Raw genomic sequence first — 21,499 nt, forward strand, 5'->3', positions numbered from 1 at the left:
AATTTGTTGTTTATACAATATATTTGTAGTTTTTTGAGCAGTTATTACAATCTGGTCCACATCCATTTATTATTTATTCCTATTCATGAGAATTTTCTTCAGTCCCTGTTTTCAGGCATCATATCACTTGGAGCATACTTATACACACTTTTTTTTAATTTTTTTTGTACTTTTGTATGTTATTTAACTAATTTTTTCTTGACAGCCTGAGGCTACCTGCTAGTGACCTCATTTTTATATGTATGTCTTTTTAATGATTTGTTTCAATAAATATATATTTTTAATCAAATGGCTTATACACTCATGTGTTTTGTAGGTTTTTCTTACTTACCTTGAATTCACCATGGCTAGTGAGAAGGTTAGCAAGAACACTAGTCTCACCACTGCAATAATACAATACAAAGTAAAGGAGGCAGACAGGGGGAAGATAGACACAAAAAGTAAAAACACACCAAGCTCCTGCAATGCAGATAAATCAAGACTCTTCAGCTTCTTCCAAAGACAGGCTCCTTCTAAAGTGGGTAGCATAGAAAGAGAATCTATAAATGGCGTCAGATGGTAAGACACATGACTTTTTATATCAAAGAGGAGTGGTCACAAAAGTGCTGCACCTGAGTTTAAGGTTACTAAGGACATCCAGATAGGAAAGAGTCCTTAACCCCTGCAGCACTAAAAGAAATATTTACTCAAATACAAGTTGCGAACAATAAGGCGTTGTGATCTTCTGGTCCCAGATTTGCAAGAGGTGTCCTTAGAGCAGAGCACACTCATGACATCCTACTGGTGTTCTTTCATCTTTGGAACAATCTCAGGTTTGCCACTTAGTTGGCTGCATTTTCCTCCATATTTGGATCATTTTGCCCTTTTCTCCGGTACAGTCTATTTTTCCTGTTACAATATACACAATTGCATGTAAACTGTTCTGTTAGCAAGACCACGTTTTATAATTTGCAAATGTGTTTTTACTGCCATGTTGCCCCTTGTGAATGTAATTCTTGGAAGGATTTTCTTGTTTGGTAGCTTAATGTCTCTGTAAGCTTTGAATGGGTCCTGGAATTCCATCAATTTTACCCTGAAGACTAGTGAGGGGTGAACCTAGACTGTAAAAGTCCAAATCAGCGCGGGTTACCTAGTTCTCAGGGACGACAAAAGGAAAAAGAAAATAAGAATAAAGCAGGCGTGTTATACTTACCAGCCTCCATATGGCTGTAACAGTACTTCCGGGGCCACTCATTAACCTCATGCATATGCACTATTCCAATATTTCCCCCACCCACCAGCAGTCCTGGCGTCTGTGATTGGTTGTAGTCAGACCACACCACCACCCTGCGTGACAGCGTGTCTGACTGCTTTGAATCATACACGCTGTCTGCGTATCTATAGTGGTGTAAAAATAAATAAATAAAAATAATTGACACAGGGTCCCACTCATATTCTGATACCCAGCACAGATAACGCATATGGCTACAGGCTGTATCCCCAGCTGTGTGTTTATGTTGGCTGTGTATCAAAATAAGAGGGAACAGAGGCAACTTTTTAAATTTATCTAACTAAATCATTTCAAAAATACAACGTTCGGTCGTCCCCCTCCCCGCCCCCAATTTTGATACCCAGCCATGACAAAGCAGACAGATGGGGGTTGCTATTCTCAGGCTGGAGAGGCCCATTGTTATTGGGCCATCCCAGTCTAAAAATATCAGCCTGCAGCCAATTGTCGCATCCATTAGAGGTGACAATCTTGGCACTTTACCTGACTCATTGTGATTGCCCTGGTGCAGTGGCAATCAAAGCAATAAGGGATTAACACACAGCTCATAGTTGCCACTAAGCCCTAGATTAGTAATGGGTGGCATCTATGACAGCCCCCATTACTAATCTGTGAGCGAGAAGCAATAAACACAAACAACAAAAAAATCCTATATTTGAAATAAACAAAAAACCACACCCTCTTTTACCCCTTTATTAACCTTAAACACCCCGTTCCAACGTAATCCACATGAGCTTCCACGCAGATTCCGGCTCAGCGTGCGGGCACAGAACATGTCCTCATGCTGTGAGCTTCAGGTAGAGACTAAGTGGTGATGTCACTCAGTTTGTTTGCTGTCACAGCTAGAGATTCCCACGGAACCCCACCTGTGAATTGTGAGTTCACAGACCTGCATCTCCTGGCAGAAAACCATGTTTTTTTGCCAAGAGATGCAGATTTGGTGCTGAAATTTATACACCATATTAATGCACCAAACCTGCATCTTCTGGCAAAAAAAGCATCAAAATACGATGCGGTTTTGATGCGATTTTTTTTTTTGCCAGGAGGACGCATTTGTTTCAGGAATATGGTGTATAAATTCAACACCAAATCTGCATCACTTGGCAAAAACGGACAAAAAAGGTTTTGATGCTGTTCACCACTAAATTTGCAACTTCTAGCAGAAAACCACACTGAACCGTTTTGTGTATTTTTTGCCAAGAGATGCAGATTTGTGCTGAAACTTATACACCATATTTCTGCACCAAATCTGCATCTCCTGGCAAAAAATTGCACCAAAACCGCATCATAACACATGCGGTTTTGATGTGATTGTTTGCCAGGAGATGCAAAATTCAAATATTGCTCCTTCCCTTCTAAGCCATGATGTTTATCCTAACAGAGGTTTCTGACCACATGATGGGTATCGACATGCACATAAGAGACTGATTAACAAATTAACAAATTCGGGGTTACATTTTGTCTTGATATACCTTGTAAAAGTGAATATATTGGGGCTAAAGCAACATTTTTAGTTCCACGTCGCATTAATTCTTGTTAATCACCTGAAGGGTTAAAGGGAACCTGTCACCAGATTTTTCCCTATTAAACTAAAAATATCACCTTCTGCAGCTCCTGGGCTGCATTCTTTGGAGGTGCACCTTGTTCCCTGACTCCCCTTCCAGACCCCAAAAATAACTTTATAAAACTTGGCCGTTAGGTATGCTAATTACCTGTGTAGCTCAGATGGACATGCACTTTTTTGGCTCCTGTCCCCCCTCCTGCCGCTAATCGCCGTCCTTCTTTCTTGATTGACGGGATGATGCCTCCGTCATCATCCTCGTCGCATTTTCAAATCTCGCGCCTGTACAGTTATATCGGGTCGTGCAGGCGCAGTTTGTTCTGGCATATCGCGGGCAGAGCAGAAAACATAGCTGCCCTCACTCACGCTGGTAAGCTAAATGCGCAGGCGCGGGATTATGGTCGGCACTGTGCATGACCTCACCAGCGCCATCTTCGTACCTGCTCATAATCTTGCGCCTGCACATTTAGCTCACCGGCGCGAGCGAGGACAGCTATGTTTTCTGCTCTGCTCGCGATATGGCAGAGTGAACTGCGCCTGCGTGACCCGACATAACTGCACAGGCGCAAGATTTGAAAATGCGATGAGGATGATGATGGAGTCGTCATCCTGTCAATCAAGAAAGGAGGATGACAAACAGTGGCAGGAGAGGGGACAGGAGCAGAAGATGAGCCTGCTCATCTGGCCAACACAGGTAATTAGCATACCTAATGGCCAAGTTTAATAAAGTTATTTTTGGGGTCTGCAAGGGGAGTCAGGGCCAAGGTGCACCTTCATAGAATGCAGCCCAGGAGCTGCAGAAGGGGATTCTATTAGTTTATTAGGGAAAAATCTGGTGACAGGTTCCCATTAATAAACTTCTTGGATGTGGTTTTGAGCACATTCATGTGTATAGCTTTTAAAATGGTGTCACGTTTGTGTATTTTCTGTCACCTTGGCCTCTCAAAGTCACTTCAATGTGATGTGGTCCCTAAAAAAATTGCTTTTGTAAATTTTGTTGGAAATATGAGATATTGCTGATAAACTTTTAATCCTTCTAAAGTCCTAACACCCCCAAAAATATCTTTAAAAAATAGTGCTGATGTAAAGTAGATAGGAAGATACTGTATGCCATGAATTTTATCCAGAACTGGTGTACTCTTCCCTGAAAAGCCTGTAACAGTAGTGGTTGGCGAGTAATAAGGTGTATATAATCTCACACCTCATTGATAAGGGGAAAGGTATCAAATTGTGAAATTATTTGTATATTTTGTGGAGGAATAACAGATAAATGTAAAGGTCTAGGAATAGAAGCTTTAGGATTGGATTTATGGAGATTAAAAGTAAATAGACATGTCAGGATAACTGACAGGTCCTCTTTAAGTAAAGATTTGGTTCACCCCTGTAACGATTTCAGTACACCATTTCCCTTGGTATTAGGTTACTGAATTGGTTACTGCACAGTTTGCCGGCACTGAATACTATGTCTTCATTCAAAAAGCTCAGAAAAGCTAATTCACTTTCCTGTCAATATAGCATCACCTTTCGCTACAAAGAGTGAACACCTTCTGTTTCTATTAACTGATGTTTACAGATTTCTGTTTCAATGGATTTTAAGTGACAGTCAATTTATCACAACCAGAGACACCAATGTCTATCACTGAACTTTCCTGACCATTTCATCTCATGTATTGTTTTTAGCACTTCCATGTAACTGACATCCAACAGAATTACCCCCGAAAATCTAAGAATTTTCCTTTAAGGACGAAGCCAATTTTGTACCTAATGACCAGGCTATTTTTTGCAATTCTGACCAGTGTCAATGTCACAGGTTATAACTCTAGAACGCTTCAACGGATCCCGGTGATTCTGACAATGTTTTTTCATCACATAGTGTAGTTCAGGATGGTTATAAATTTAGAACAATATTTTTTGCTTTAATTGAAAAAAAAAATTGGAAATTTAATTAAAAATTTTAAAATGTCACAATTTTTAAACTTTTAAATTTTATGCCCTTAAACCAGAGTTATGTCACACAAAATAGTTAATAAATTAAATTTCTTTTATGTCTACTTTACATGAGTGCAATTTTTTAAGTTATTTTAAGGTTAGGAAGTTAGAAGGGTTCAAAGTTCATCAGCAATTTCCCATTTTTTCAACAAAGTTTACAGAACCATTATTTTTAGGGACCACATTACATTTGAAAGACCTAGGCGACAGAAAATATCCAAAAGTGACATAATTCTAAAACCTAAACCCGTCAAAGAACTTAAAACCACACCCAAGAAGTTTATATGTGCGCACTAGAAATTTATTTTTTCTTAAGGAAAATCCGGACCCTCTGGAAGAATCCCGCACTTTCGGTAAAAAAACCACACCAAAACCGCAACGAAATCCACATGCGGCTTTGCCGTGGTTTTAGTGTGGATTTGCCACGGGTTTGCCGCAGTTTTTCAGCACGTTGGTCCCTGCAGATTTTTACCATTATCTAGAACAAAAACCGCAAGTATCTGCAGAAAAGAAGGGACATGCACAATAATTCCACAGTGGAAATTCCGTGGGTAAATCTGCAGGTATAAAAAAAATGCAGTGTGCTCACAGTATTTTTTTATACCCATAGGTTTTGCTGGGGAATGACTGCAGAAATGTTAGACACATTTTCTGCAGCAAATCCACGTCAAATCCGCGGTTAAATCTGCGGTAAATCTGCAGCTAAATCCGCAGCATGCGCACATAGCCTTAAGGTGCTTCACAGGAACTAAAGTGATGTGGACTGGAAAAAAACAAAAAATATTATTTTACCTAAAAATGTTGCTCTAGCCCCAATTTATTCACTTTTAGAAGAAATAACACAACAAAATGAACCACAAAATTTATTACCCAATTTCTTCTGAGTGCGCCGATACCCCACATGTGGTCAGAAACCTCTGTTTGGACAAATGGGAGGGCTCGGAATGGAAGGAGCAATATTTGAATTTTGGAACAAAAATTTAGCTGAAATAAATTGCTGGCACGATGTTGCATTTGCCGGGCCCCTAAGGTTCCTAAACAGCAAAAAAACTCCCATAAGTGACCCCATTTTGATAACTAGACCCCTCAAGGATTTTATCTAGGGGTATAGTGAGAATTTTGAACCCACAGGTACCTCGCAGAATTTGATAACATTAGGCCGTCATATTGAACATTTTCATTTTTTTCATAAAAATATTGCTTTAACACCAAATTTATCACTTTTTCAAGAGGTAACGCCAAAAACTGGACTCCACAGTTTGTTACCCCACGTGTAGTCAGAAATCTTCTTTAACAAATGGGAGGGCTTGGAACGGAAGATGCAATATTTGGAAAATAAGCAAATTTGGCTGAATAAGATTGTGGGTACGATGTTGTATTTGTAGGGCCCCTAAGGTTCCTAAACAGTGGAGCACCACCACAAGTTGACCCATTTTGAAAAATAGACCCCTAAAGGAATTTATCTACATGTTTAGTGAGTACACTGAATCCCCGGGTGCTTCACAGAATTTTATAACGCTGAGCCGTGAAAATTAAAAAATAAATTTTTACCACAAAATTGTTACTTCAACCAGATAGCTTTTTTTCACAAGGGTACCAAAAGAAAATACACCATAACATTTATTGTGCAATTTCTCCGAAGTATACAGATACCTCATATGTGGTGGGAATCAATTGTTTGCATGCATGGCAGGGCTCGGAAGGGAAGGAGCATCATTTGACTGTAAAATTGGCTGGAATCATTAGCAAACGTTATGTTGCGTTTGGAGAGCCAATGGTGTGCCTAAACAGTAGAGCTACTGGACAGGTGAACCCATTTTGAAAACTAGACCCCTCAAGGATTTTATCCAGGGGTATAGTAAGGATTTTGAACCCACAGGCACTTAACAGAATTTGATAACCTTAGATTGACATATTGAATATTTTAATTTTTTTTCACAAAAATGTTGCTTTAAATTTCTCACTTTTTCAAGAGGAAACACCAAAAGGTGGAGCACTGGAGTGCAGTGATATCCCCCATGTGGCCAAAAACAACTGTTTGGACAAACTGTAGGACCCAGAATGGAAGGAGCACCATTTGAACTTTGGAAAAGTTGAAATAAATTATGGGTACCATGTCACATTTACAGGGCCCCTAGGTTACCTATACAGCAGACACCCCCACAAGTGACCCCATTTTGGAAACTAGACCCCTCCAAAATTTTATTTAGGGGTATAGTAAGCATTTTGAATCCATTGGTACTTCCCAAAAATGTTGCTGTAGCACCAAATTTTTCACTTTTAGGCTATGTACCCATGATCCGACGATACCACGTCTAGGATGCAGTGCCAGCTCTCCTGCAGAGATGAGAGTGTTGTCCACGGGAGAACGTAGCTGCTGGTGTCCATGATCTGGGCTCTGGCTGCTGCAGACTTTAGCTCTATTCTCCCCGCAGAGAACACTCTCATCTCCACAGCATAAATTGATATGCTGAGGCTCTGGAAGCCGCACCGCAGGTCAGTTTATGCTGCAGATGGTCTGCTAGCCTTTAACATGTTAATCTATAATTTTCTTCCTGATCTCCTGAGACAACTCTCTCCTTAGCTTTCTTTGGTCCATGTTTAGTGTGGTTCACACCATGATACCAAACAGCACAGTGACTACATTTCACCCTTTAAATAGGCTGACTAATTACAAGTTTGTAAACACCCACCCGTGCACATATATAGTTGATACCAACAAAACAAAAGTGGCCCAGAAACACTGTATGATACCCCCACAGTCAATTTCTTCACAATACACTCCATACACCTTATGATGATCTTACTATAAACTCTCTCACTTAAAGTTACAAGTAAAATTTGACATGGCCTGCTCAGGAAGATGAAAACTGACTTCAACAGGAAGGGGTGAAATGGTGCAAAAAAATAAAAATAAAATACATTTACCAAATATCGTGCAGCAGAATTATGCAGCCATTCTGACAGATTTTCAAGATAAATATATCAGCCTCAACATATATGAGCTTTATTTTTGTAGTCTGTACAGTAAGGATTGTGAAATTTGGCGATAGATCCACTTTCAAGGAAATCTGTCACTAAGTTTTTTCCACCTAATCTGAGAGCAGCAAAATGTAGAGACAGAGACCCTGATTCCAATGCTGTTTCACTTATTGGGCTGCTTAGTGTAGTTTTAATATCACTGTTTTATGAGCAGGAGAATTTGTCATGTAGTCCTCCATATTCTTGAGAGGTGTTCAACCCCACCCCCACCACTCATTGGCAGCTTCCTGCCTATGCACAGTTTACACAGAATGGTAGCAATCAGTGGTTTGGGCGGGGTTATACAGTGCTCAGCGTTCAGAGAACTGGTAGATCTACTGAGGATAAAACAGTTATTTTATAAAAGTAAGCATAAAAGACCTTATAGCTTAACTATATGGATAAACTGTCACAGAGATTGGGGATCTAAAGTACATTTTTCTTATTATCAGTAGAGTTTGCAGTGATTTAACCTCTACTGATTATAGTTTTATGGAAACATAATTAGAGGGAAATATATTTTCCCGGGTTCACACAATAAGCTATTTGAACCTAGTTTAATGCCATGTTTACATAGACATCGGTATATGCATCAATATCTGTAAGCCACAAAAAGGAAAAAGGTCCTAAACACGGAAAATGTATAAATGATTTTATAATAGTTTTTCTTAACTTATTCAATTTATTCTATACTCCAAGTGTCTTAAAAATTCTGTTGTGAATTACTGATGTAAATATGCATGAGAATAGGGCCTTAAAGGGAAGCTGTCAGCAGGTTTTTGCTACCTCATGTGAGAGCAGCATAATGTAGGCAAAGAGATTCTGAATCCAATGATGTAATACTTAAGGGGGCTTTAAACGCAGCGACATCGTGTCAAAGCACACGTTTGTCGTTTGTGCGTCACAGGCAAATCGCTGCCCGTGGCGCACAATATCATTAGTCCCCGTCACACGGACTTACCTGCCTAGCGACGTCGATGTGGCCGGCGAACCACCTCCTTTCTATGGGGGGCGGTTCGTGCGGCGTCACAGCGACGTCACACGGCAGCCGTCCAATAGAAGCGGAGCGGCGGATGCCAGCCAAAAGAAAGTGATGCCAACCTTGTTGCCGGAGGACGCAGGTAAGGTGTTGTTCGTCGTTCCAGGGGTGTCACACGTAGCGATGTGTGCTGTCTCAGGAACGACGAACAACCTGCATCCAGCACCATCAACGATATTTGGGATTAGAACAACGTGTCAACGATGAACGTTTAGGTGAGTATCTTTGATCGTTAGCTGTCGTTCATACATTTCACACGCAACAACGTCGCTAACAAGGCCGGATGTGCATCACGAATTCCGTGACCCCAACGACATCTCGTTAACGATGTCGTTGCGTGTAAAGCTGCCTGTAGATTACTGGCTTCAGCTGTTCTGACATAATCCCAGAATTTTAGCTTTTGTTATCTAGCTGAGTCTAGAGGGCGGTCCCTGCCCACACCAGGCTCTCAATAGAGAATGCACATTGACAGTGAAATGTCAATCACAGCAGAGGGCATATCAGACTGGCATGCAAGTGAGTGTTTAGTCCATGTAATGATGAGAGTCCTGCTCCTTAAACAAACATAGCATATAACCAAAAGATCGGACTGTGACAAAACAAGCTTGCCTGAACATTTTTTGTAAACCCTTGCAGCATGCTGGCTTCAGCTTACATAGCAAAAACCTGCTAACAAATTCCCTTGAAGGAAGGCCTAAGGCTCGTTTCAGATTGCGTTTTTCCCTACGTCCACAGGTCCCGTCGGAGTATCCGTCCGACCCGCCCCTGCCCCACTCTGCAAAGCGTGTTCCGGACGCATGCGCCCGGCAGGGCCATTCACTGTAATGGAGTACGCTGCGTTAGTATGTGCTCTGTTTTGTGCCATTTTGCACATATATGTTTTCTGTAGACGGACACCCGAACATAGTGGACTACGTTCGGGTGTCCGTCTGCAGAAAACGTATATGTGCAAAAATGGCACAAAACAGAGCACACGCTAATGCAGTGTGCTCCATTACAGTGAATGGCCCTGCCAGTTGCATGCGTCCTGAAAACGCTTTGCAGAGTGGGGGAGGGGCGGTTTGGACGGATGCCCCGACGGGACCTGTGGACGTAGGGAAAAACGCAATCTGACAGGAGCCTTAAGCTGTGTGCGCATGCTGCATTTTTTGCCACCTTTTTGCTGTGTTTTTTGGTGCAGTTTGTTGCCCAAAACTGCATGTCTATCCTTCTCCCAGCAAAGTCTATGAGAATTCACAAATGCTGTGTGCACGTTGCTCTTTTTTGGCCTCCAGTTTTTGGTACACAAAACAACTGCAGCATGTCAATTCCTTTTGCATTTTTGTCCTGTTTTTTTTTTTAGCCCTTCCAGCCATTGATTTCACAAAGAAAAAGCATTGGGCCAAAAAGACGCAAACATGCATGCATTTTTTTGTTGCGTTTTCTGGCACAAGTTGCGTTTTTCTGCCACAAGGTGCAGTTTTTTGGTGAACAAATTTTCTGCAGTGTGGGCACATACCCTTAAGGGGATTGAACAATTTCTAGCTAAAAAAGATGTTTAAGACAAAGGCAGAAAAATCTTAAAGGTTTGCGAAGGTCAGAGACGAATCATGCAGCAGGCCTGAATGTGTCCCGCAGAGACAATCTCTTGCAGAGTAATGTATCTGTAAGGCAGGGTTATATAGATTTGCTGATGCATAAACATGCTGAAGATAAAATGTGAGACCGCAGAAAGAAGCTAAAACAGCCCAAAACGAGACAGAATATATTAATTAGTCATATACTGTAGGTCAGTAATAATATCAGTAGTCCATTAGAAAATGTCTTCTGAATGTCTATATAGAAAAACCTCTGAGTGTACCCTCATAAATGGGAAGTAAGCAAGTTCTCTTTCACTGATTACAATCAATGTACAATGTACCCATCATGGAAGAAAGTTTATATTTGGGTAATGTGCACATATTTACATTGTTTCGAGAAGGAGAAATGACCTGTTTCTGAGTGTATCTGATGGATAGCAATTATCACTATAGAAACAACTCCTTTGTATTATCAGTTGGAAACATTTCTGTAAGGAATCTGCTGTTTGTGAACATTCCCTAAAGATGTTAGCCTCAAATTCCTGAAGAAAGCATTATACTATATCCAAGACAAAGGGTATTGATGAGTCACTACGTACTTACCCCATTCCGATCCCTCCTGAAATAACAACACCCACACTAAAGGGTGCTTTACACGCTACGACATCGCTAGCGATAGCACCTGCCCCCGTCGTACGTGCGATATGTGGTGATCGCTGCCGTAGCGAACATTATTGCTACGGCAGCGTCACACGCACATACCTTGTCAGCGACGTCGCTATGATCGTCGAACAATCCCTCCTTCAAGGGGGAGGTGCGTTCGGCGTCATAGCGATGTCACTGTGGTGTCACTAAGCGGCCGGCCAATAGAAGTGGAGGGGTGGAGATGAGCGGGCCAAACATCCCGCCCACCTCCTTCCTTCCTCATTGCCGGCGGTATGGATGCGGTGTCACACATAGCAATATGTGATGCCGCAGGAATGAGGAACAACATCGCTACTTATCTGACAACGATTTTTTGTAATTAAACAACCTCTCCAAAACAAACGATTTTTGTCTTTTTTTCGATCGTTTTAGGTCGCTAACGACGCCGGATGTGCATCACAAACAACGTGACCCCGACAATATATCGTTAGCGATGTTGCAGCGTGTAAAGCCACCTTAAGAGATTAAATTTGCCACAGCAGCCTTTATAGAATGAACTAAATAAACAACAATTATCCACAATTGACGCTATCTTATACACTTTTAAATGGAGGGGGTTAGTCTTTGAAGATCCTCATCTCTCATGGGCAATATACCTGCTCAAGTCATATTACCTCTGGTCATTTCACCACTAGCTCAGAGGCACTGCAACTTGACCCACTGTTTAGAATGGCAGAGTTTGATTCATGACTTGGATCCAAAATTGACATCTGCATGTTTTTTTCAGACTTAGGGGTACTTTGCATGCTGCGACATCGCAAGCCGATGCTAGCGATGCCCAGCGCGATAGTACCCGCCCCTGTTGCACATGCGATATCTTGTGATAGCTGCCGTAGCGAACATTATCGCTACAGCAGCTTCACATGCACTCACCTGCCCTGCAACGTCGTTTTCGCCGGCGACCCGCCTCCTTCCTAAGGGGGCGTGTCGTGCGGCGTCACAGCGACGTCACACGGCAGCCGTCCAATAGAAGCGGAGGGACGGAGATGAGCGGGATGTAAACATCCCGCCCACCTCCTTCCTTCCGCATAGCCGGTGGGGGCAGGTAAGGAGATGTTCCTCGCTCCTGCGGCTTCACACACAGCGATGTGTGCTGCTGCAGGAACGAGGAACAACATCGTATCTATTGGTGCGACATTATGAAAATGTCCGACACTACACAGATCACCGATTTACGACGCTTTTGCGATCGTTTATCGGCGCATCTAGGCTTTACACGTTGTGACATCGTTACCGACGCCGGATGTGCGTCACTTTCGATTTGACCTCGATGATATCGCAGTAGCGATGTCGCAACATGCAAAGTACCCCTTAAGCTCTGTTTATATCATGTTTAAGAACCTGAGGTAATGTTAAATATCAAGAGGATCTTCTGAGATATATCTTTGATAGAAGTCTGCTGTATCTGTCACATCACCCAACAAATAGCTCCTTTGGTCTCCATCAGGTGAGTGCAGCCCTATAAGTACATTGGTCGTATATGTTTTTGCCAGTATACAGTATATGCCAAATATAGGGCCTAAACCTGATGTGAACAGAGCATTAGCTGTTCTGACAGGAGCTGTGACTTCTATGACTTAACTGAGCCCTACAGGAGGCCTTTGTAATCTGAAATGAGGAACAGTGAAAGACTATTATGCTTCAGCGGTCCCTTTGTGTACTCCAATTCATGAGATACTGTATAACATTCTTTCTTGATGTGATTACTCCCCTCCCTTGGCTGAATACTCTTAGAGAAGAACATTTAAATGTAAATCAATAGCATCTTTCTCTGCAGAGCTAAAATGGCTTTGCACTATCAAGAATAGTAATAAAAAAAAAAACCAACACAGGTATATATATATATTATATATATATATAAAATCTACAAAGCTCAGTGTGAGTGTGTGTGTGTGTGTGTGTGTGTGTGTATGTATGTGTGTATGTCCGCTAAAGGAATCCGCACCGTCGCATTTACAATCACGAAATTTTGCACAGACGCCCCATGCGACCCAGGTAACGTCGTAGACTATGTTTTGACAGAAAAATGTAACCCTGTGCTTTAAAGTTAGTCTGTAAAATCCTGCTGCCATTAAACTGAATGGAGGTGGGAGCTATAGATTATTGATAGCAACTGTCAGTGGTTGCTATAGGAACAAAATAAACTGTTAGTTGAAGCTTATGCGTGAGGTTATATGATGTCGGTGGAGAGATGGATAGACCGACAGAAAAAGACAGACAGACAGAGACACAGACAGAGACAGACGGGGAAAGAGACAGACCGACAGATGGGGAAAGAGACAGCCCTGGAAAGAGACAGATGGGCAAAGAGACAGCCCTGGAAAGAGACAGCCCTGGAAAAAGACAGACCTAGAAAGAGACAGACCTAGAAAGAGACAGACCTGGAAAGAGACAGACCTGGAAAGAGACAGACCTGGAAAGAGACAGACCTGGAAAGAGACACACCTGGAAAGAGACAGACGGGGAAAGAGACAGACGGAGAAAGAGACAGATGGGCAAAGAGACAGACGGGCAAGGAGAGAGACAGCCCTGGAAAGAGACAGATGGGGAAAGAGACAGACGGGGAAAAAGACAGATGGGAAAAGAGAGACCTGGAAAGAGACAGACCAAGACAGACGGAAAACAGACAGACGGGGAAAGAGACAGACAGACACGCACATAGAGACAGACACAGAGATAGAGAGAGACAGACAGACACAGAGATGGAGACAGATAAACTTATACAAATGCAGACAGAGATAGAAATAGTCAGACAGAGACAGACACAGACAGACAAGGAAAGAGACAGACAGAGAGACAGACAGACAGCGACACACAGACAGAGACTGGGAGAGAGACTGTGAGACAGTTACTATCCCGGGCAAAGCCCGGGTACTACAACTAGTCTAATATATAAAGCTGATTGTGTGTGTGGCTGTATGTGTGTATGTGTGTATGTCCGGGATTGGCATCTGCACCGTCGCAGCTACAGCCACAAAATTTTGCACACTCACACGTCTGGACACCGAGCGCGTCATAGGCTATGTTGTGAGGCGAAATTTTAACCCCGCACGTTCCAATTTACCAATCAATTTTGCCCCTATCTACATAATGGGGAAAAAGTGAAGCGAAAAGTGTATTCGCACCGTCGCATTTACAATCACGAAATTTTGCAAAGACACCTCATGTGACCCAGGGAACATCATAGACTATGTTTTGACAGGAAAATGTAACCCCACGCTTTACAGTTACTCTCCAAAAAACATGCCTTCATTAAAGTAAATGGAGCCTGGAACTACAGGTTATTAGTAGGAGCTGTGAGTGGTTGCTGTAGGAACAAAAGACATTCATAGTATAAGAAGCCTATATGTGAGGTAATAAGATGTCGGTGGGGAGACGGATAGAGAGAGACAGAGAGAGACACACAAAGAGAGAGACAGACAGAGACAGACAGGGAAAGAAACAGAGAGAGAGAGACAGACAGGGAAAGAGACAGACAGACAGACGGTGAAAAAGAGAGACAGAGACAGACGGGGAAAGAGACAGACAGAGACAGACCTGGAAAGAGACAGATGGGGAAAGAGACAGACAGGCATGCAGACAGGGACAGAGACAGGCAGACAGAGAAGGAGGAGACAGCCAGAGAGACAGACAAAGATAGATTGGGAAAGACACAGACCTTGATAGAGATAGATGGGGAAAGAGACAGAGAAATAGAAACAGACAAAGACAGGCAGACAGGGAGAGAGACAGACAGGAAAAGACACAGACAAAGAGACGGGGAGACAGACGGGGAAAGAGACAGACCTGGGAAAGAGACAGACCTAGAGACAGACAAAGAAAGAGACAGAGACAGGCAGATGGGGAAAGAGACAGACAGGGAAAGAAGCAGATGGGGAAAGAGGCAGACGAGGAAAGAGACAGACCTGGAAAGAGACAGACAGGGAAAAAGACAGACCTGGAAAGAGACAGACGTAGAAAGACAGACAGAGACAGACGGGGAAAGAGACAGATGGGGAAAGAGACAGATCTGGAAAGAGACAGACGGAGCACATTACTTGGCCAATTTAGTTAAATCTGTGTGGAATATCTGTTGTGTTGAAATATATGTTGTGAAAAGCTTCTATTAGCTTAGTTTTTGCCTTTTAATAATTACATTTCTATTTATTTGTTTTGTGTTTTTTGTGTGCAGAATACATTTTTGTTAATACATTCTATTTTGTTAACAGCAGCTATTAACCCGGGCGAAGCCGGGTAGTACAGCTAGTCTAATATATAACGCTGAATGTGTGTGTGGCTGTATGTATGTATGTATGTATGTATGTATGTCTGGGATTGGCATCTGCACCGTCACAGCTACAGCCACAAAATTTTGCACACTCACACGTCTGGACCCCAAAAGCGTCATAGGCTATGTTGTGAGGCGAAATTTTAACCCCGCGCGTTCCAATTTACCAATTTTGCCCCTATCTACATAATGGGGAAAAGTGAAACGAAAAGTGTATCCGCACCGTCGCATTTACAATCACGAAATTTTGCACAGACACCTCATGTGACCCAGGGAACGTCGTAGACTATGTTTTGACAGGAAAATGTAACCCTGCGCTTTACAGTTACTCTCCAAAAACATGCCTCCATTAAAGTAAATGGAGCCTGGAACTACAGGTTATTAGTAGGAGCTGTGATTGGTTGCTATAGGAACAAAAGACATTCATAGTATAAGAAGTTTAAGAAGCTTATATGTGAGGTAATAAGATGTCGGTGGGGAAACGGATAGAAAGAGACAGACAGAGAGATACAGACAGAAAGACAGACAGAGAGACAGACAGAGAGATAGACAGAGAGATAGACAGGGAAATAGACAGAGAGATAGAGACAGACAGGGAAAGAGACAGACCAAGACAAACGGTGAAAGAGACAGACAGAGACAGATGGGGAAAGAGACAGACAGAGACAGACCTGGAAAGAGATAGACCTGGAAAGAGACAGACAGAGACAGACCTGAAAAGAGACTGACCTGGAAAGAGACAGACGGAGCACATTACTTTTTTAGCCAAATTAGTTAAATCTGTGTGGAATATCTGTGGTGTTGAAACATATGTTGTGAAATGCTTCTATTACCTTAGTTTTTGCCTTTTAATAATTACATTTCTATTTGTTTTGTGGTTTTTGTGTGCAGAATAAATTTTTGTTAATACATTCTATTTTGTTAACAACAGTCATGAACCCCGGGCGAAGCCGGATAGTACAGCTAGTATATATATATATATATATATATATATATATATATATATAAAAAATTATATACCGTATATATCAGTGAAAAAAATAGAAATTTTTACATAACTTCACATAACATTCCATAAATGGGCCAGACAAAAATGTTGGCACTCTAAACTTAATATTTGGTTGTGTAAGAGGTGGCCACATTACCTCACTCCTATGGTGTGTGTGTGTGTGTGTGTGTGTGTGTGTTGGGGGGGGGGGTGTGTGGTGTGTGTATGGTGTGTGTGTGTGTGTTTGTGTGTGTATATGTATATACTGTATATATATAGCAGACCAAAAGTTTGGACACACCTTCTCATCTCTAGAACAACTTTTAAGAGGAGACTTTGTGCAGCAGGCCTTCATGGTAATATAGCTGCTAGGAAACCACTGCTAAGGACAGGCAACAAGCAGAAGAGACTTTTTTGGGCTAAAGAACACAAGGAATAGACATTAGACCAGTGGAAATCTGTGCTTTGGTCTGATGAGTCCAAATTTGAGATCTTTGGATCCAACCACCGTGTCTTTGTAGAAAAGGTGAATGGATAGACTCTACATGGCTGGTTCCTACCGTGAAGCATGGAGGACGAGGTGTGATGGTGTGGGAGTGCTTTGCTGGTGACACTGTTGGGGATTTATTTAAAATTGAAGGCATACAGAACCAGCATGCCTACTACAGCATCTTGCAGCGGCATGTTATTCCATCCGGTTTGCGTTTAGTTGGACCATCATTTAGTTTTCAACAGGACAATGACCCCAAGCACACCTCCAGGCTGTGTAATGGCTATTTGACTAAGAAGGAGAGTGATGGGGTGCTACGCCAGATGACCTGGTCTCCACAGTCACCAGACCTGAAACCAATCGAGATGGTTTGACGTGAGCTGGACTGTAGAGTGAAGGCAAAAGGGCCAACAAGTGCTAAGCATCTCTGGGAACTCCTTCAAGACTGTTGGAAAACCATTTCCGGTGACTACCTCTTGAACCTCATCAAGAGAATGCCAAGAGTGTGCAAAGCAGTAATGAAAGCAAAAGGTGGCTACTTTGAAGAACCTACAATATAAGACATAATTTCAGTTGTTTCACACTTTTTTGTTAAGTATTTAACTCCACATGTGTTAATTCATAGTTTTGATGCCTTCAATGTGAATCTACAATTTTCAGAGTCCTGAAAATAAAGAAAACTCTTTGAATGAGAAGGTGTGTCCAAACTTTTGGTCTGTACTGTATATATATTTTATATATATGTGTGAGTAATGTGTAACTGTAGCGCTCCTGAGACTAGTCGCTACAGGGTATATCATTATATCCTCACCGGGCAGGTGAAGATGTTAATCTGGTAAGTTCTACACACACCTCACAGTACCATACAGCAGGGAGAAGCAGTCACTAGGAAAGGGTTAACAATGTTTTTACACACACACATAGTTCCTGGCAGACGCCAGGTGGCCTCCACTAATTAGAACAAGATTGATTGCTATAACAAGTTGCAAAGGTGGGGGCATGGGAACTTAGGAGTAGAGAACATTGCAGTTTCACTTTTAGTCACAGAGAACAGATTGGACACGAGACAGAGCAGACTCACAGTGTGTAGCTCCCTGAGGGTTGCTGTCAGGCCCTCAGGGAGGCAGAACAGAGCTGTCTGGATGTAACACCATAGAGACAGGACAATCAAGTGTCATGACTGAGCATAAGAGAGGTACAGAGCCTTAGTATGGGTAGCCTGGGAGATGGGACAGAGGTCCATCCCACGAGAGGCCCAGGCTGCCGGCCTGTACGGGCCAGGACCGGGGAAGAGTACAAAGTTGTGCATGGAGGAGAAAGGCCACAGATTACCAAACTGGATCCAGCCTCTGACCTGCCCGGGAAGCAACCGGAGTCTCTGATGGCGAGGACCAGCACCCCGGGTGCGATACCACCTGAGCCAGTAAATAAAGTGACTGGAACCTGTACTCGGTGACTCTGTGAGTAACTACCGCCGCCCTGCACTCCGGTGCTCCCATGGACTGCCGCCCCCATTCTCACCAATCTCCCGGGGTCCCCCGCTCCGCCCATGGGGAGCGATACCATTCCGGTTGCACCTAATACCTGCCCTGGAGAGAGACTGTGCAGCGGCAGCTAATTCCTGGCCACATACCATGGTGGCACTGTGAAGCATCCCCGTTCCCCATCCAGTACTGCCCCTCAGAGGAGACTAGTCGCAGGAAGGGTCGGCGGCAGAGGAGGCCGAGACCCCCGTCACCGCTGCAACCGGTGACATGCTTCCCAGGGGCCTGTCGCCCTCCTTCCATCCCCATCTGTACTGGACACTTGTTTGTTTGTTGTTTGTTTTTCATGTAGTCGACGGAGTCACTGAACCGGGTCAGGCCAGTCACAGCTACCCCAAGGAACCACTGGACCGGTGACGAGTACCCTAAGGCCCCGTGGACGCTACATATTCATGTAATGTAAATTATATAAATGATAAGTAGGAATGTAAGCAAATAATTATTAGAGTAAGACAAGGTTTTCATATGTCTAGTGTAAGGGTATTTGCACATGATCAGGACCCGCTGCGTCTTGGACCTGGCGAGTCCCCTTCGCAGGAGATTGCAGCTGCTCGTGCTCATGATCTAGGCTTGGGCAGTTGTGGTCTCTCGCTGTATTCTCCCTGTGGAGAACACTCGTGTCCCTGCAGCAAAGAATTGACATGCTGCGGCTCGGGAAGCCACACCACAGGTAAGTTTTTGCTGTGGGAATAACAAGCACAGTGGGCATGTGGTTTCTAGAAATCCCATCCAGTTTGCTTGTACTGTACAATGCAGCATTTTGGATGCAGTAAAAACATGCTGCGTCCCAAATGCTGTGAACCCTTACAGCCTAACAGATACTTCATGGTTGCTGAGGAGCGGAGAGTCAGGATGGAAGGAGTGTCAGAGTGCAGAGGGTTGGTTAGTGAGACAGGCCAGGAAGAGAGAGAGTTATGCAGAGAGGTTCCAGGTGCGCAGATGGGTTTTGGTAACTTGGGCCCATCAGGGAACCACTTGGTATCCTCCATTGTGTCTGGAGCCTATGAATCACCTCGGGATGGCATTAGTGTAGCTGTCCGAAGCAGCGATTGGACACGGGTAGCCACAGACACAATAAATGTGGACCAAGAGAACATAGTCTCGGCTGCTAGAAGGCAAATACCCAGGGCAAGGGTTAAGCAGAAAAAGTAACCTAGAAAATAGCGGCAGGAGAACAGGATAGAAATGGCCATGTCTGTCAAAAAGATGGAAGAATGAATAAACCAGATGTTGTTTTGTAAAGAGACTTGTTGTGTGTTGTCGTGCCCCGCCACATCTACAACAGTGACCGACTGCGTGGAGGTGGGAGCACTCCCGAAGACTGAGTTAAGTGTTGCACTGTGAAGGTCACCTGAGCTGTAGTATGTTTGTTTAAACGTATTAAGAATATCTGTGTATATAAATAATAAAAATGTAGATGTAGATGCAAAATTATCTGTCTGTCTATGTAGCCCTCGCATGGACCCATAATATAATTCTAAACTGTATATTGAAAAAGTTAGCCAAAGTATAAATGAACAAAGGAGATATTCATTAAGTTAATTGGAAGCCTTAACAGTAGGAATTAAGGAATGTAGTATTTGTAGAATGAGGCGGGTGATCCCATACTCCCATGTATCATTTCTACAGAAACTCATCGTTGCTTACTGTCTTCAAAGTGTATTATTTGGGATGATGTATGATCTCATGCATTCTCCCAATGCTGCCCATACGCACTCCCCCCTAATTATTCTTTATCAGTATATGTGAGCAAATGGAAAAGTTTTTGTAAATATCTTTCAGGCTGAAGTGATGTGTTTAATGCTGGAACAATGGAATACATGAGTCGGTTGGTGACGCTGGCTGAAAAGAGAGCATGTCTGTGTTCTTTGTCTTATATACATTGATATATATATATTGGCACTGATATACAGCTAATACGGCACCGTCTCTGGATATCCCAAATGAGGACTCCATTAGCAGTCTTCAACGCAAATTCCTCACTTGACAGTTTGGCGCACAACGTGGAGCTCCTTCAAGGATGCACTACCGACCTGCAAATACCGATCGTTTGGATGTCACGGACTGAGACCTCCCTCCGCTCCAACCAGGCTGATCCCCTACAATCCTCGGTGAGTGTTACATATTTTGTATTCACTGCTGTTGTGGTTGTTCTTGGAGAGGAGGGAGTGATGGGCTGTGTGTCCTTATTGGTGTTAAAAGGTTCCTGATTGTGACTCAGGGGTAGTGCCCGCTGGGGCTCAGAGCACGATCCCAGCCCTGAGGTGTGGATCGAGTGTCACACGGGATCCAGAGGATGGTTGTTAGGGCAGGAAAGACGGTGGTGGCTGGATATAGCTAGTTAGACTCACCCGGTCTGTAATTAAAGACGCGGGGGGGTTCCCGTGACTGAAGATAGGGATTAGGACATTAAATTTGATACAGTTGACCAAGTCCGGAGGTCGGGACATTCTTGTATATGCATTGTAGCGGGGTGGGGGTCCCCCAGGACCACAAAGACGCCGTGACTCAAATAGTCTGATCAAAACAGCTTTATTGTCCTCGCTGTACATGTAAATGGACCCGGAACACAGCCGGGTTATGCACCGTCCATACGGGTCCCCGTCACACAGGCACCCCTTGCCGTAGGAGACGGTCTTACGATGCCCCGTTCGGCTGTTCCAGGAGGGTCCACAAACTTATAATCGCTCCACGCAGGCCTGGAGCTTTTCCAGGCTTCCGGCTCTGCAGCTTACAGAGCAGACTCTAGTACAAGATCATAGTGGGAGTTTTAACCACTTTCCTCACTCTCTGGCACCCGGTAGCAGACACCTCTAGCTGAGGTTCCTTCTTGGCCCCAGGGCCCTCTGCAGACCCCTGGGTCTGTGTCTCCTCCAGGAGAGGTTTGGCCTTACAGCCCTAGTCTGGCTGCACTCACCTCAGTCTGAATATCTGAGTCCTGTGCTCAACCTCCACACAGGATGCTCCATGCAGAGTTCTCGGCTCTGCTCTCACTCTCTCCCAGCACACACGCTGGAAGTCTAGAGCTAGTCTCTATCCAGACTGCCCTAGACACACTCCACCCAGGTT

Source organism: Anomaloglossus baeobatrachus, chromosome 4 (genome assembly GCF_048569485.1).
Source record: "Anomaloglossus baeobatrachus isolate aAnoBae1 chromosome 4, aAnoBae1.hap1, whole genome shotgun sequence".
NCBI lineage: Eukaryota > Metazoa > Chordata > Amphibia > Anura > Aromobatidae > Anomaloglossus > Anomaloglossus baeobatrachus.